General features: G+C 40.2%; 2 long non-coding RNA genes across 2 annotated transcripts; one reads left to right on the top strand and one right to left on the bottom strand.

The window, feature by feature from the left end:
- Nucleotides 1-544: 544 nt before the first annotated feature.
- On the bottom strand, nt 545-3,606 carry LOC133708343 (uncharacterized). The gene is made up of 6 exons (XR_009845762.1): nt 3,418-3,606; nt 3,187-3,328; nt 2,968-3,056; nt 2,421-2,537; nt 1,391-1,766; nt 545-895 (listed from the first exon to the last, which is right to left on the bottom strand). It is a non-coding gene; the product is annotated as an uncharacterized LOC133708343 (long non-coding RNA).
- A 12,819-nt stretch (nt 3,607-16,425) lies between these two features.
- On the top strand, nt 16,426-17,221 carry LOC133710647 (uncharacterized). The gene is made up of 2 exons (XR_009846789.1): nt 16,426-16,995; nt 17,165-17,221. It is a non-coding gene; the product is annotated as an uncharacterized LOC133710647 (long non-coding RNA).
- Nucleotides 17,222-18,411: the final 1,190 nt, after the last annotated feature.

Below are 18,411 nucleotides of genomic sequence, written 5' to 3'. Positions count from 1 at the left end.
CTTTCAATCGGTTCAAGCAGGCCAAATGATCAGTCAATTCTAGAGATAAGTCAGTTGCACCAATACTGCAGCTGGAACTTCCACTATATATCTTTATCAAAAACTAAAGATGTCTCAAGTTGATTAAACTTTGCACTTCCATTGGGAACTTCTTTAGATTTTTGGTACTGTATGTACATTCTCAATATCTGCGGGTTACAGAACTTGCCAAAAGACTTGGGGAGAGCTGTGATTTTTGTCTTGAAAATTCGATCCATCAACTTGCCAATAGAAATCAACAACTCATCAATATCAGCCCCATATAACTGTAAGCCACACAAACCTTGAAAATGCTATCTTCTGGGACATTGTCATTCGACAATAGAGCAAAATCTCCCAACACTTGTTTCTCGCTTGATTTCAAGTGTTGAAGTAGGAATCCCTGAAACATGTTGAAGCTCACTGTATACCGCCTCAAGCTCTCACGTTTAGACACAGTATTCTAATACACTATACCACTGCATGTATCCTCCATCTCTTGATTAGTTTTGTCAAGCAAAATCTTTCTGCCAATTAATCCAGAGTTGGATCCAGTTAGCCTTGTCTATTAACTTTTACGAACACTGAGCAATATGAAAAACATGGCGATTTCAAATTTTCAAAACTCATCTTCAAAACTGACATTTTGCTTTCCTATGCTCCTGGCAATTCTGAGATCTCACTTTTTTTTCTTTTTCTGACCATTCACTTGCAGTATTCTAGAAACCATGCATGCTTGACTAAATGGCTTATCCAAGATGCAGATGGAGTTTGTTCTCAATATAGCGCAAAGTTACCAGCCTTCGCAAGAACCAAACCAAACAGCAGCCACCTGAGATCATTTTGGATGCTCCAATTCCTTGATCTTTGGGACAATCTGAGTAATAAAGGAGAGGAGTCAGAGCGGACATTAGGTAAAAAAAAATAAAAATAATAATCATGTGATTCCCCAAAACGACTAGAACAACGATCAAAAAATTTATGCAAACGAACATAGAAGAAAGCAGTAAGTCGACATAAAAGAAATAGTTTGCACAGGAAAAACTTATTCAAGGTTTTACCTTAGATAAATGAATGGCATCAAAAGGTGAATCAATATTGTACCACAAAGTGCTACTTGGAAGCAGATGATTGCAAAGATTGGCAATACAGAGAATAGTTGAAACTAACAAAAGGTAACTGATGTTGCATTCTATTTTGCTAAGTTTAGTATACAAGATGCTTGATACTTGAAAGTTTATGAAACACTTGACTACTAAAACAGAGAAGAAAAAGAAAAACCTGTTAAAAGAGGGAAAATAAAAGGAATAAAACAGAACGTGCATAACATTCGAAGAAACAAATACATGGATAAGATGGAGAACTGAAGTACCTGAACTTAGTTCGCACCAGGTCTAGCTAAGCTGTTCTTCCATTTGATCAGGATAGAGAGGCCTTGTGAGAAATTACAAATGATGCCAAAACAACCGGGAAAAATTGTAGCAAGTAAATAGCATACAGAGCAGAGTACAATGCATTTGAAAACTTGTGAATCAAATTAAAGAGGAACACCAGGAGGGAAGAAGAGGTAAAGATTTGAAAAGCTTACCATGATTTTAGGAACTGGTTGCATTTAGAACATGAACGGAAGTAATCATGCACAACTGAAATTTCAAACACTCAATGCACATGTTTCCCCTGAAACTTGAACCCCAGGAAGGTGTTACAACTGTGCTACTTTAGGGAGGTGTTAATGCTTCAATGCAGACCTGATTTCGAAAAGATGATTTGTCAGTGCTGAGGAAAAGAAAGAGAGAAGGATGAACGAGTTTAATTCTTTTGAATAATGCTTCAAACAGCTTTTCCACAACAAAGCAGTCACACACTTGCTACACTGAATAGTCGTGAAGGAAGAATTGTGGATAGTTTACAGTGGATTTTAAACAAAGATCTGAGCATCTAGGATACAAATCTTTACATTGGCATCTATCCAGATTATTGGAATACAAGTAATCTCACAATTGGGACCCCTCGGCAATATATGGTGAAAACCAAGAATTTCAAGATGCAGCAATTTGGTGAGGTCGCTGCTAGATTCAGCGTTAAGTAGTTTTTCACATCATTGTTGGAGGATTCACAATTGTCTAACAACTGAAAATGATTTAGGGTCTGAAGTGCTCTGGCATATACTTTACCTGCAATAATTGCCATTGAACATCTCTCCCTCAACCCAAAATAAGAAAAATAATGTTCATCCTTATCAATGCCTTCTTTGGTTATACTAGAGCATGAACTTCCCCATCACAAAAACTAGTACTTATAAAAGAAAAGAAATAATAGGGCACAAGACATGAGGATAACCGATAAGTTTAACTAGATGGAAGTGATAGAGCGAACAAGAACAAACACAAATTACACTCTACCCTTGGAAAATAAGAAGTCAGCCACTCATGTCGGTTGTCCTCAGTGCATCTTTTGTTTGCATAGCTGCCACTTGAGGTGGATACTTCTCATTCTCATATCTGCTGCTGAATTAACACCTGATACAAAGAAAGTATAAAAGGTTACAATGACATACAACTTGTGAATATAAATTGAAAAAAAAAAAGTAATTAAGAAATCATCTTAGCAGGCTTGTATAGATAAATGCCAAGTTTATTAAGTGTCATAAACGAATGAAGAAAAAAATGTTGGGGAAACTTCTTTATCAAGTCACTGCACTACTGGTTTAAGATAACTCTGGATGCAGCTAAAACAAATCCAATCCTTGTAAAATTATAGAAAGAAAAGTTACTTAAATTTAAATCAGTAAGGAATGATAATGTAAATGGCAATCGAGGAATTGACTATAAATCAAACAGGGTATTGTTATATTTTTATTTCACTGCAAGTCTTCCTTAAAGACTGAAGTATATTTCTCCACTACCATGGTCACTTTATCTTCAATGAAACACAGCAAATAACTCATACATGGGACTATGGGAGAGGTGATTGAACTACTGTGACTGGATCTTCAACCACTCAGCTTCATCTGATCTTCCCATTAAGTATGATAGAACCTGCTAAGATATAATTTATGCCATAGGTAGGAAAAATTAAGATTAGTTAATGCAAAGGAAATCTGGTTAAAAATCTAGTGAAAGAAGAAATCTGAGAAGAGAAGAAAAGATGGTGGTTTGAAAAGCTTACCCTGCTTTAGGGATAAATCTCTGGCAAATAGGAATTGATTAACCTTGTAACTTGAATGAAATCAATCGATAATACATTTTCCTCTTGAAATGTGACCAGGCATTCTAGTTTAGTATGGCAGGCATTCCGTAGCTTCACCACACTGAGTTAAGAAAGATGAAAAATGAGACATAATAAGAAAGAAATTTGAAGGAAACAAGAAAATATAAAGAATTTGGTCAAAAAAATTACAGTCAAGTTCTGGGATGTGAGAAATCTTGAGCCATTCTGGGCCAGTCTCCTTGGTGCATCTTTCCTTGAGCAGGGGACATCCCTCAATGTAGAGCTTCTTCAATTTGGTGAGGCCTTTCATAGCATTTAGTGTAGGTAGATACTTGAGATTCTCGCAAAGCCAGATATGTAGAGTCTCAAGAGATGTAAGATTTCCCAACCATTCAGGAAGAGCCTCTAGTCCTATAAACTTTCCTATCCAGAGAGTTTTTTAAAAAGTAAAGTGCTGAATTTGTTGGGGTAGAGACTTGAGCTTAGGCCACCCCACCAACTCTAAGCTTTCAAGTTGTGAATCATGTGATGGTGGTGGAAGCTGAAAATCAGGGAAGGCGTCCAGCTCCTCCCAGAACCAACCAATTTGCAGCATCTTCAAACGAGTGAGGCGGTGAAATCCTATGGGCACATATTTGAATTTCCCACAATGACATATCAACAACTGACGGAGATTAGGTGGAATAGATTCTAGATTACGACAATCCTCCTGTATAGACAAATACTCAACAACACCCGTAGAGACTTCCTCCGGTTCATTCGTTGAGTCCGGGTGGTCGCACACATATGATACTGAAATGGATACTGTAAAACCATAATTACATGCTCACAACATATGCACAACAATCATAAAAGGATCAAGGCTTACCTTCTGCAATTACTGTCATAGATTCCATCTTATGCAACTGCTTAACTCGATCACTGAATGTGGTCTTCTGTTACTTACCAACTTGCTTCTCAATGGACAGAACTTATGCAATAGTCGTGGTAGTAATCAGGGACCAATTCATCTGTATATATATATATGAGACTTAAACCTCAAGAAGCTTCCCATTAAAGCATTCCTTGTCGGTTTAGGTTTCACTGTTAGATTCCTAATGTATCACAACTTGTAGCCTTTCTTGTAGACTAAGCAATGGATTACTATCCTTAATGAATTGATACGCTACTTCATTAAGTCACTAGTATTGATTTACTGTTTGTATCCATGTTAAACTAGGATTGATATTAAGCTAATCATCAATTACTTTATGATGATATGTGTTATGTCCATATTTGATCTTACAATCTCCCCCTTGGACTCATACATATCATGCTCGATGATTTGCACCAGAGAACATCAAAACCTACTTAACTTACTGAAGTGCGCGCCAGATGACAAACTCAAATCGAAAATCCATTCCAACATGGTCAGATCACAGTTACTTATGCAGAGCAAGAAACAGTATACATTTTAACAAAAATGCAGAGTTTCAAAACCACTAACACAAGCTTCTGCAATCCACATATGTTCAACCAGAAGTGATACAATATATGTTAATGTGTATCAACAAGTAAACATATATTAGGTCCTACTTTATGTTTCTTAAACCAGAAACTCAAGCAAATTTACTGAACACTAATGGCTTAAAAATATTGCTTGAACCTTAACATCATGCTATACATGATTTAAGCCATCTGATAGCAAGTATGATATTCAAAACAAGATGATAATTTCCAAAATAAAACAATAAAGCTGTAGCAAAATCATAACTGGAAATACCTCAAAAATTTATTGATAATAATAAAATCTGTCATTACAAACAAGTTGTGATAAACAAAAACAAAAGATCACAACTAAAACACAAGAACTCAAAAAACCTTAGAATTTTAAATGCTCCAACTGGATTAACTCTCTACTGAACCTAAGCATCTAGATTAGCTAAAACTCCAATGCTGGCTGTATGCTTCTGGAATGCTGCTACTGACAATGCCTTGGTGAAGGGGTCTGTTAGCTGTGAATTCGTGTCAATGCTCAAAACAACTATTTCACCATGCTTTACCCTTTCTCTAACACTGTAATACTTTAGATCAATGTGTTTAGAATTATTTGATCTTTTACTGTTCTTGCTATAGAAAACTGCAGCCTCATTGTCACAATAAATTAATCACAAGTGTACCAGCCACAATATGACTTAACACTTTTGTCTGCATCAAGAAATTCTTGATCCAAAGTCCTTCACACACAGTCTCATATACTGCAATAAATTCAGCTTGCATGGTGGAGGTTGAAACTAGAGTTTGCTTCATGGTTTTCCAAGAAACTGCACCTCCTGCTAGCATGTACACATATCCACAAGTTGACTTCTTGGAGTCTGGATAGTTCCCTGCGAAATCAGAATCTGAAAATCCAACGAGTTTCAGATCCTCCACTTGCCTATAAACTAGCATGTAATTCTTTGTTTTCTGCAGGTACCTCAACACTTTCTTCCCAGCTACCCAATGTTCATGGCCTGGATTAGATTGGAATCTCGATAAAATCCCTACTGCAAAAGACAAGTCTGGCCTAGTGCAGACTTGTGCATACATGAGACTTCCTACAAGTCTAGCATAAGGCTTTGACTCCATATTTTCTTTCTCAACATCACTTTTGGAACTTTGCTTCTTGGTTAGTTTATCTCCTTTGGACATGGGGACTTCTCCAGCTGCACACTTCTCCATACCAAATCTCTTCAAAACTTTGGTAATATAATTCTGTTGAGACAAACCAAGTAGTCTCTGTGCTCTATCTCTTTTAATCTCAATGCCTAGTACATAGGATGCTTCTCCTAATTCTTTCATGTCAAAATTCTTTGACAGAAAACTCTTGGTGTCTTTAAGCAGTTTAATGTTACTGCTAGCCAAAAGTATATCATCGACATAGAGTACTAGGAAAATAAAATTGTTCCCAACTGTCTTCAAGTAAACACACTCATCAACAAGATTCTCTGTAAATCCAAAAGTAGAAATCACAGAATCAAATTTCTTGTACCACTGTCTAGAAGCTTGTTTAAGGCCATAAATTGATTTTCTTAACCTGCATACTAAGTTTTCACTTACAGCTTGTACAAAACCTTCTGGCTACTTCATATAAATCACTTCATCTAGTTCACCATTCAAAAAGGCTGTCTTAACATCCATTTGGTGTAGCTCCATATCAAGGTGAGCAACTAAAGCCATGATTATTCTAAACGAGTCTTTTGTAGAAACTGGAGAAAAAGTCTCAGTAAAGTCAATGCCCTCCTTCTGTGTAAAACCCTTGGCAACTAATCTTGCTTTATGTCTCTCTACATTGCCATTTGCATGTCTTTTGGTTTTGAAAACCCATTTACAACCTATAGGTTTCTGATTTGGGTCAGGTTCAACTAATTCCCAAACCGCATTTTGACTCATGGAATTAATTTCTGCTTCCATTGCTAGCTGCCATTGATGAGATTCATTACTTTCAATGGCCTGGTTAAAAGTAGTCGGATCATTGTCCTCTGCACAGTCCATTTCAACTTCTGCTTCTTGCAGATAAACAATGTAGTCACTATCTTCCCCCCCATAAGTTGGTTTTCTTGCTCTCTGTGATCTTCTAGGCTGAGGGTTGACAGGGACTTGATCAGTTACTGGGTCAGTTACTTGACCAGTGACAGTTACTTGGTTAGTTACTTGACCAGTGACATGGTCAGTTACTTGTCCAGCGACAGTTACTTGGTCAGTGACTTGACCAGTGACATGGTCAGTTACTTGTCCAGCGACAGTTACTTGGTCAGTGACTTGACCAGTGACAGGTACTTGACCAGTTACATGGTCAGTTACATGACCAATTACTTGATCAGTTACTTGACCAGATACAGCTACCTGATCAGTTACTTGGTCAGGTACTCGACCAGTGACTTGATCAGTTACATCTTGTTCTAAAGGCAACACTACACTTATATTCTCATCTGACACAATTTCCTCAAAATCTGAGGTTAAATCCTCAAGGTTTGTATTGTGAACTTTTTCACTTAGAAACTTTACTTGATGTGTTTCAAAAATTCTAGGTGAATGATGAGCAGAATATAATTTATAGCCTTTAGATTTATCTGGATAACCTATAAAATAGCAACTAACTGTCTTAGGATCAAGTTTATTCAAGCTTGGATTATAAATCCTAGCTTCTGCATGGCATCCCCAAACATGGCAGTGATGAAGACTAGGTTTTCTGCCACACCAAAGCTCAAAAGCAGTCTTTTCTATGGCTTTGCTAGGTGTCCTGTTGCAAATATAATTTGCAGTTTTTAAAGCCTCACCCCACAGAAATTTAGGCAAACCTGTTGTACACATCATACATCTAACCATGTTCAAAAGAGTCCTATTCTTTCTCTCTGCAACACCATTCTGTTGTGGGTTATAGGGTGTTGTATATTGAGCTTTAATTCCATTGTCTTGCAAAAACAAGGCAAATGGACCCTTTTGTTGGTCGGATTCAGTGTACTTGCCATAGAACTCACCCCCTCTATCTGATCTTACTGTTTTGATTTTCTTTTCTAGTTGATTTTCTACCTCAGACTTAAAGATTTGAAAAGCTTTCAATGCTTGTGCCTTTTCTGAAAGTAGATAAACATAACTGTATCTAGAAAAATCATCAATGAATGTGATAAAATACACATTCCCACAGATAGTTTGATGCCTAAATGGTCCACATATATCAGTGTGTATGAGTTCTAATAAATTTTGGCTTCTATATGCAGTCTTCTTTCTAGTATTAGTTATTTTTCCCTTAAAGCATTCAACACAGTCTGTTAGATCAGAAAAATCAAGTTCATTTAGGATGTTGTTTTTCACCAAAATTTTCAGTCTCTCTTTTGAAACATGGCCGAGTCTTCTATGCCATAAAAATGCAGACTTTTCATTTAGTTTGGTTCTTTTAACACCTGTTAAAGTGCTAGTACTGTTGGTGTTATTTTCAACAAGTAAAATTTCTTGTTGAGCCATTGAACAATTTAACTGTAAATAATCATTCATAATAACACCAGAACCAATTTGAACAGAATTTTTAGAAATAAGAATTCCATCACTATCCATAACAAGTCTACAACCAGATTTTACTAAAAGAGAAACTGAAACCAAATTCCTTCTCATGGAAGGTGCATAAAAAACATTGTCCAGAACTAATAATTTTCCTAATCCTAAATCGAGCTTTAAGGTTCCAATAGCCTTGACTGCCACTCTCATGCCATTGCCTACACACAGGTTCACTTCATCACTTTTTGGGATTCTCCTCCTTATGAATCCCTGCAAAGAATTAGTAATATGAATAGGTGAGCCTGAATCTATCCACCAAGACTGTGGTTCAACATTTATAAGATTAATTTCTAAGGAAAAAACTGTATTAGAAAAAATCTTACCCTTTTTGGCTAACCAATTCTTATAGCCAGTGTAGTCCTTTTTCATGTGTCCTACTCTTTTGCAAAAGTAGCACTTGAACCTGAATGGCCTGTTTTCCTTGGCCACTGCAGCTGTTGAACTCTTAGTTATGGCTTTGGTAGGCTTGAGCTTATTTTGGGGCTTTTTCCTTTTAGGCTTCTCAATGAGGTTAATGGTTGTAGCAGGTTCCTTTTCTTCCTTGATCCTAGATTCCTCATCCACACAGATGGATATAAGTTCATCTAGAGTCCAGTTTCCCTTTTGAGAGTTATAACTGGTCCTAAGATGACTAAAACTGTTAGGCAAGGAATGTAGTGCATAATGCACTACTTGCTCATCCCTAACCCCCATTAAGAGTTCCCTGAGTCTGCCATTTATATTGATCATCTTCATAATATGCTCTCTAACTCCCCCTGAACCCATGTACTTCAAATCATGAAACTCCTTGGTTAGCCTAGCTGCTTCTGCTTTTTCACTTTCTTTAAACTCAGCACCTATGAGTTCCAGAAAATCTGATGCTAGCTCAGGCTCTTCAATACTTCCCCTGACAGTCTTAGACATAGAGGTTCAAATGAGGTTCTTAGCCATTCTATTGGATCTATGCCACTTCTTGTAAAGATCAGTTTCCTTCTTAGTGCTCTTTTCAGTTAACTCTTCAGGTTTGTCCTCAGTGAAGCAATAGTCTATGTTTTCATGCATTCCCATGTAGTTTTCTACGGAGTCTAGCCAAGCTCTATAATTTGTTCCAGTTAACATCAAGACACTGTTCAAGTTCATGTAAGAGTTACCTAAGGAGCAAAACAAAATTCATGTGAGTTCTCAATTTTGTAAAGAAAATAACTTTAAGTTTTCTGTGTTTTATTTAGCTTTAAGCAATCAAAACAAGAACATACAGAAAACCTAAACAAACCATACTTGCATTCATATCAGTCCATAACCAAAAAACAATGTTAAGCAACACTTTTGAGCAGAAGCATAACATCCTGGAGTTATTTATCAATATGCCATGTTCAATGAAAACAAGTTATCCAAAGAAATTTATCCACATCTTTAGATAGAAGAAAAATTTCTAAGTATCCGTATTTATTTTCATCAAGCATGCATACTGCTGTTTTGTATTCTAAAACCATACTTAACCACTTCTTTGGAAGATAAAACTGAAGCATAGTTTTAAAACACAAAACACAATTTCAGTTTTGTTACTCGATCAGGTACAGTTACTTGACCAGTTACACGTACGTGATCAATGTTTTCTGCCAACATCAATGAAGGATGCTTTGTGCATCATAATCACTTATGCCAACAGAAAACCACAAAACATATGAGCTCTTTTACTTTACATTCTATCCAGATTCATCCTTGTAAGAAAATTAAGCTCTTGTATCTGTCAACTTTAACAACGTGTAAACAAAATCTGGGAGATTTTTGTTCTTCATACAATTTTACACAATCACAGATACAATACCATATCATCAATCAATTCAACATGCATATTCAAGCATAACCAAAATTGATTCGATTCCAAGAAACCACAGAACAATCCAGAAATTGTAAATTTCATCCGGTCACCATCTACTCTAGCCTAACGCACGCCGGGAATGCAACTAGGGTTCTTGAGCACAATCAAAAACTCAATTATCATGCTATGAATCGAAATCAATTTCACAGAAAAACCTATTTTTGCTTTTTCCCCAATTTGCTGCTAAAAATTCATAGCGGAAGCGTGAATTTTATAATTAACCAGATGCAGCAGTCGACTTAAGTAACTTACCTTGATCAGGTACCTGACCAGTTACTTGGTCAGTTACCTGGTCAGTTACTTACTTGGTCAGGTACCTGATCAGTTACATGACCAGTGACTTGGTCAGTAACCTGATCAGTTACTTGACCCGTAAAGCAAAAACCCTTAAAAAAAATTTTATGTTTGTTTTGCAAGACCCTAAAACGATTTTTCATATTTGTGAGCCTATGCTCTGATACCAATTGTAAAACCATAATTACATGCTCACAACATATGCACAACAATCATAAAAGGATCAAGGCTTACCTTCTGCAATTACTGTCATAGATTCCATCTTATGCAACTGCTTAACTCGATCACTGAATGTGGTCTTCTGTTACTTACCAACTTGCTTCTCAATGGACAGAACTTATGCAATAGTCGTGGTAGTAATCAGGGACGTCACTACTACAGAAATTGAAACAGACGACGGGCAAAAACTGTCGTCTGATATGGATGCTGACCGTCGTATATCGAGGCGCCGTCTGATGAAGGTCGATTGTAGGGAACCGTCGTGTGAAGGGATCGGCAGCATGTCGGCAGCATGCCGGCAGCCTATCGACAGCATTAGCTGTTGCATGACTGTTCTTCAGACGACGGGCGACTTTAGAAACTGTTGTGTGATTGCAATTCAGAGGTCGCTTTATTTTATGCCCGTTGTGTGATTTTCATTCAGACGACAGTTTTTCAAAGTATCCATTAAAGCATCTGTATATATATATGAGACTTAAACCTCAAGAAGCTTCCCATTAAAGCATTCCTTGTCGGTTTAGGTTTCACTGTTAGATTCCTAATGTATCACAACTTGTAGCCTTTCTTGTAGACTAAGCAATGGATTACTATCCTTAATGAATTGATACACTAATTCATTAAGTCACTAGTATTGATTTACTGTTTGTATCCATGTTAAACTAGGATTGATATTAAGCTAATCATCAATTACTTTATGATGATATGTGTTATGTCCATATTTGATCTTACAGATACTAGACTAGAGCAACCAGTTATATGCAGATGCTGAAGAGAGGTGCAGAATTGGATCCCACTCGGTAGGCTCAATAATCTCTGACAATGAATAATCCTCAACCTCTGGAGAGATGTGATGCCCTGTGTGATTGGAATTGTTAACGTTAGAGTCCGCGGGGGTCTCTAGTTAGTTTTAGAGAGAGAGAGAGAGAACGACACAAGAAGTATAGTGGTTCATTTCCCGCCTTAGCGGGAAACTACGTCCACTTGAATGTTTAACTAGTGTGTTCGGGCCTTGCGGCCCAAAGAGATTACAAAAGATGTAATGGGATGGTGTTTAAGTGGGAGGAGGCATTCCTTTTTGTTTGGACCCAAAATGAACATTTTAGCCTGACAAGGCACGTCTTGGAGAAATTGAGTCAATGTCAGTGGCTCAAGCTATATATTGTCGACAAGTTCGAAATATATATTTAGAGGCTAAATAAAGCCTACTATGGAAGCATGGAAGCATGGAAACATGAAAAGTCAACTTTAGCACATTTTCCTACTTCGGCTAGGAGAAACCGAGCTAAACAAGGAAGGAGGGGCGGCAGACTAACCAAATGAAATCGAAATGAGCTGAAACTTTCCAGATCCATTCTAGACATCCCAAGGATCATTTCTTATGAAGAGTGCCAGAGATTTTTTTTTGAGTGGAAGGCCTTCAAACAATCAGTCCAATCTTTTGCATAAGCAAAACTGGAAAACTGGACCTGTAAGAGGTCCAGCAGCATTTCCAGTCCAACCGCATGGAATAAAGCTCTGAAAATTTGTCAGGATGATCTACACTCATAGTGGAACATTTTTTATGAAGAAGTCGAAGGCTCATTCTGAAGTCTTGTTGGAGAAATAATTGAAGGAATAAAGGGGCAGAAACTGACCTAAAACCAGCTCAATATTCACATGTTCATGTTTCCTACCCACATGAAGAAAGGTAGATGCTTTTCTTCTTTTCCTTGGATATATTTTTCAAGACAATCTCTTTAGTAGATCATCATCACTTCCATGTTTCTACACCTTCATGCTTTGCTTTCATTTCATCATTTCTCTATCTTTTCCATATTTTACAAATCACTTTCATACTCCACTTTCATTATTTTTCTTCCACTCATCATTTCACTCTTCTTTTTCTTCCCTATATAAACACCTTCTCCTCTCATTCTAAAACACACATTCACAACATCAAAACATCTCTAAGATGATCTAAGTTCTTTCTAGAGCAAACCTCTCTAAGAGCAACTCCTCTCCTTCTCTTTCTCTTAGCGGTGATCACACTCCTAGTCCTAGTCTTCTCAGAAGCCGACTTTCAGTGCCACCAAACCCTCTGTCAACGTACTTCGGTCCTAGTCTCCTCGGGAGCCGACGGTAGTGCCGCGACCACAACGGTTACAGAACCAGCCAAGCAAGGGTAACGCCCTAGCAACCCAGCCAAGCTAAAGTCACGCTTTAGCAAGTTCTCCTCACTTCCCAGTGGTTCTCGCTCTGCTCGATCTACAACATCGAGTATCGATTGTGATTTTCAAGAAGCTCAGCAAAATTCCTCGCCACGAGGCACAAAGAATCCCACGACGAGGTTGGTGCTCTCCTCGTCTACAATCGCTTGAAAAGAAGTCAGGTCAAGGGACACCCCCGACGACCGCACCCGAATGGTGCTGGCACGCCCGCGCAGAAAAGAGACTGTTGACCAGCTGCAACAAAATTGGAGCCAACCCTGCGAGGAGTCCCCCACTCCTGGCTATAGACCTCCGGATGGTCGGAAAATTGTTTGATGAGGGGAGCTGCGCGGAGCAGAGGGTGTTGGGTAGTGAGCCCAATCTTTGGTACCCAAGCGTCGGGGTTAACTGCCGGATCAATGGCTGCCGTGGGCTGTGTTAACTAGTCCCTTGCTGTTTTCTCAAAGGAGAAAAGCTTGACTGCAATGCCGCGTAGCAGTCATTGTCATTATGAGGCGTTGCCTTACCGCTTGGCGGTGACCATAGACTCGTAAAGTTTGTACTTGTATGAAACATGACAAATAAATAGAGCGAGTAATAAAATTTTGTTTGAGTGTCCCATACTTATTTAATTTTGCAATTAAATAGAAGCATGGCATGTGCAGCATGTACTTGTAGTGTGGATGCTAATAACATTTTGTATTTTTGTAGGCATGCTTAGAGATCGTTTGAGATTGATAAAAGAAGCATGGCATATCTAGCATGGCATGTCACATACACCGCAAGGCAGCAACTAAATGAACATATAGACATGTGCACTAGTGTGGTAGCCGACATGTGCATGTGTACTAGTAATTAAGATATACAATTAAGTTGGTTTCCAAAAGAAGACAAGCACTGGTGCTTTGTGTCTGGCGGTATGGGACATGCTGTAGTAATTAAGTACTATAATGAAGGCATGCAGTACATATGTGGCTATGTGTGTACGTGTTTGCATATGATAATTACTTAGAGAAAGTAATTGATGTGTCTAGTAGATAGCACTTGTGTCGGTGGGCACATGGAACAAAAGATTGTGTGTGTACAACAACAATTAATCAATTACGCTTTTTGTGAATGACATGTGCAGAGATATGGATAAATGTCCAAAGGCATGGTGAGTGTCCATCTCTGGTAGAGCCTGGACATAGGCACATGTATGTATATGCTATATAGGCATGGTGACACTCCAATTATGGCATTCAAATAAGACTGAATGCATGGGTCCTATCAGGCTATCACGCAGGCACATGTATGTACACATATATAACCGACCGGAGACATGCATAAATGGCAGACCGCGTTGCAGATATGCATAATTTAGAATAAGGACTTAGCTTTTCTGCAGCGGCACCGCGTTGCAGATCAGGCTATGCGACATTGGTGTTGGCGGTGAGGCCTGACTGGCGGTGTTTTTAGCCAGCGGCGGAGCTCCAAAGTTTGGCGGAGCGGAGCCTTTGGCCAGTGGAGCTATTCGTCGGTGGTTAAGCAGAGCTTTTGGCCGGCGGAGGATTAGCCGCTGGCTGTGGTCAGCGGAGCCTTGGCAGAGATGGTTCTCTGGCGGAGAACTCTCGGTGGTGGCTCCTTGGCTTGTGGTTGCTCCTAGCGGCGGAGGACATGGTGCTCAGCGATGATTCTGGTTGGCGGAGCTGCTTGGTTGGTCAGCGGATATTTCTCCGGCGGATATGTTTGTCCAGAAGAGGACGTCCAGCAGAGCTTGACTAGCGGAGAGGCCCAGCGGAGGCAGCTCGGTGGTGCAGTCCAGCGGTGAAGAGGCTTGTGCTGTGAACTTGCAGCAGTGCAGCTCGAAGGGGAAGTTCGGCGGTGCACTTCCAGCGGTGCAGCTCGGACGAGGTTGCCCAGCGGAGCGGTGGCTGGCGGAACTTTGTTTCAGCAGCGGAGCAGTGGTGATGCCCAGCGGAGGAACTCCGCCACTGTCCGGTCAGTGCAGCCCGGCGGAGGCTTCCTGGCGGTGCCAGTGAAGTTTTGGCGGTTCCTAGCGGGGCTTTGGCCGCTGAAGAAGTGTGGCGGAGCGGAGCTTCAAAGGAGGAGGGTCGCTGACGGAGTTTGGCGGGAGAATGTGCCGCCAACTGAAGCTCAGAAGCTTGCTTAGCGGAAGGGAGGTTCCGCTGATGGATACGAGCGGAGCCGCTGAGGCTAGCGGGGCTGGTTGCCGCTGGTAGTTCCTTTGATTGCTGCAGCTGGTGCTAGCGGTGGTGTTTGGCCAGCGGAGCTAGTGGTGGCGGAGCTCTTGGCGCTGTGTCAGGGAGATTTGGCGGACACTTGCCGCTTGTTAGCGGTGTACAGTGTGGCGGAAGATTTTCCGTCGGAGGTTGGCTAGCGATCCGTTTCCGGCAGAGGATGGCCTACTGGAGGTAGCAGTCAAGCTTGCCGGCGGTGAAGCCTTGACTGGCGGAGCTCCTTTTGGCGAGTAGGAAGCTAGCGGATGTTGCTTCTGCTGGGAGTAGCTGGCGGGAAATGTACCGCTGATGATTCGAAGAATGAACATGGGTGCCCAGAGAAGTTTTCTGGTTGTCCATATCAAATTGGCAAATTTTTTTTTTTTTTTTTTTTGTAGGCCAGCGTTGACCTTTGAGTTGGGCGTTGACTTGCCCAAAGTTGGCGTTGACCAGACTTGTTCGGCGTTGACTTGGCCGATGGCACAAGTTGCCGCGAAGGATACGTTAAGATGACTTAACTCAGTGATAAGTGACGAAGCCTTTGTGTGTCGGCTTCCCACAGACGGCGCCAATGTTAACGTTAGAGTCCGCGGGGGTCTCTAGTTAGCTTTAGAGAGAGAGAGAGAACGACACAAGAAGTATAGTGGTTCATTTCCCGCCTTAGCGGGAAACTACGTCCACTTGAATGTTTAACTAGTGTGTTCGGGCCTTGCGGCCCAAAGAGATTACAAAAGATGTAGTGGGATGATGTTTAAGTGGGAGGAGACATTCCTTTTATAGGTGAAGGAATGCCTCTCCCTTTACATTTTCTTAGATGTGGGACAATAACCCACTATTCTAGTCTAGAAATGCCTATTATGGAGGCAACTTGGCAAGGCCGGAAAGGTGGCTTCCCGGCGACGATTTGCGACTTCCGGATACCGTAGCGTAGCTTGAACATAGGGCTACAAGATGCAAGTAGCAGTTGGGCCTCACCATGGCTTGTGGGTGTCCCAAAGAGGGTGTTAATTATGCTTGGTGAGATAGCAAACTAGTGATGCTAGTAGGTATCTACAGGAATTGATGTTAGATTATGACAATGCCCAATCTCCAATTCCTGAAGAGAGGTGCAGTAGTTGAGCCCACTTCCTAGGCTTGACAATCCCTCACATCCTTGAATCCTCAATATCCGGAGAGACGGCGTGGCCTGTGTGATTGGAATTATCTTCAGATTAGGGCAATAATATATATGCAACGCCTGAAGAGAGGTGCAGTAATCGAACCCAACCTCTAGGCTTGATAATCCCGTACACCTCCAGATGTACAATTCACGGAGTGATGCAATGCCCTGTGTGATCCGAATTATCTATTATCTAAAGCCCGTGGACTGTTCACGGCGCTTCACTGTTCATTCGAGCCTCAATTGAATGACGCTTTTGCCCTTCTCTTCTTCTTTTATTACGGGTTGCCATGCTTCTATACGTTTCCAGACGTCTCCGCAACCGACCTCCTCATATTTTTTCCAGAAGTCTCCATCTTGAGGCAATATAGAGAACCACAGTTGATCCTTATTAAACCAAGCGTTGCAACCGACCCCTGCTTCCACCGACTTCAACCTTCGTCTCATCGACTGTATCTCTTTCTCTTCTACTGTGGTCACCGACATCAAGCTTTCTCCATTCAGTCTACACCGACATCGACTCATTTAGCCCTTGCTCTTTTCCCACAATTTCGGGCTGCCATTCTTCTATAAACCTTCTCATTCGACTGTTGCCCGAACAATCCAGAGAAATCAAGAGCGAGTTAGAGGGAGAGAGAAATAGGGTGTGTTAGTTTGCTTTGTACAGAGAGAGAGAGAGAGAGATCGAAGGGAAATTCTCACCTCATCATCTCAGCACGAGGTCAGTTACTTTTCATCACGAGAGTGATCGGAGAGGTACACAAAGAAAGAAATGGGAGAGGGATTCGGGTTTTGACCACAGTCCCCAATTCCCAATTGTTGTTGTTGCTTTTTTTTTTTTTAAATATTTTTATTGAATTTTGTTGTTTCAGTTTTGAATTGTTCTCTTATCCTGATGTGATGTGAATTGGATTTGAATTTGCAGGTTTTTATTTGGTGGTTTGTATCAAATCTCTGAAAGGAAACCAAGGAAGGGAAGAAACAGCAATGAATCCTATACTATGGCACAAAGTAGCTGCAGTCTCTGGTACTACCTTATATCTACAGGTATAAAGGGAGTTAGCAATAGTATGGAGCTGCATACATATTGATGACGGTGAATCCCGCAGCAAAGCGCGGGCAAAATTTCTAGTTGACTCTAGGCTGTGACAACGAGTTATTTTCAACTTCTCAAGACAAGGGAGCGTGGTAGATACATCGAGAGCAATACAAGTCAACTCATCACAATACGGACTTCGAGCTTAAGAATTCAATCTCAAGGGTGAATGAATGGTACTGACTACTGACTACTAACACAGGCACAGAGCCCTTCTTATTGTAATTGAAAGATGTAATGTGTGAACTGGAAGTTGGGCATGGTTGGCAGGGACCCAGCGTACTGACACATCCCACCTGTTTCTGCGTGCTGTAGGAGCTGGCGAAGATTCCTTCAAACCTTAAATTTCAAAATTTCTTTGAAATTATCGAAATTTCTTACACATTATCCATTGGGAACTTCTTTAGATTTTTAGTACTGTACCTACATTCTCAATGTCTCTGCGGGTTATACAGCTTGCCAAAAAGAGTTTGGGAGAGCTGTGATTTTTGTCTTGAAATTTCGATCGATCAACTTGCTAATAGAAATACACAACTACTGAATATCTGCCCAATATACATGCAAGCCATGCAAATTAAGCTCTAAACCTTGGAAAATGCCATCTCCTGCTGGGAGTTGGGACATAGGCATTCAACAATTGTGAGCCGAAATTTCCCAATACTTGTTTCTCGCAAGCTCAAGCGTATGCTGTATCAATCTTGAGCTCTTACAAACTTGTACGTAACCACGTTTCGGCATACCGTTATAGTCAACTTCAACAAAGAACAAAACCACAAAGTGCTTACAGAGAATACTGTCACAAGAATTAGAAGCAATCTAAATGCCATTATGTCTTTTTAAGTGTATAACAAAATGTAGTATATCTCATGTAGTCATGTAACAAGGCACGTATCAGCGGCCTTCCAATCTCTAAGATACCCTTCATCCATTTAACCAGGTTTTCTAGTTGCTCCAAGTCCGAAATTGCATGCAGCTTCTAATGTATCAGAGCTCATTGAATCTAAAACTGTGCATCAGTTTTCATCCTCTTTAAGAATGTAAAATTTTAATCTCTGTCTAACCTGATTTTTACGACC

Source organism: Rosa rugosa, chromosome 5, assembly GCF_958449725.1.
Source record: "Rosa rugosa chromosome 5, drRosRugo1.1, whole genome shotgun sequence".
In the NCBI taxonomy this organism is placed as follows: Eukaryota; Viridiplantae; Streptophyta; class Magnoliopsida; order Rosales; family Rosaceae; genus Rosa; species Rosa rugosa.
This window is presented reverse-complemented; position numbering and strand designations above follow the sequence as displayed.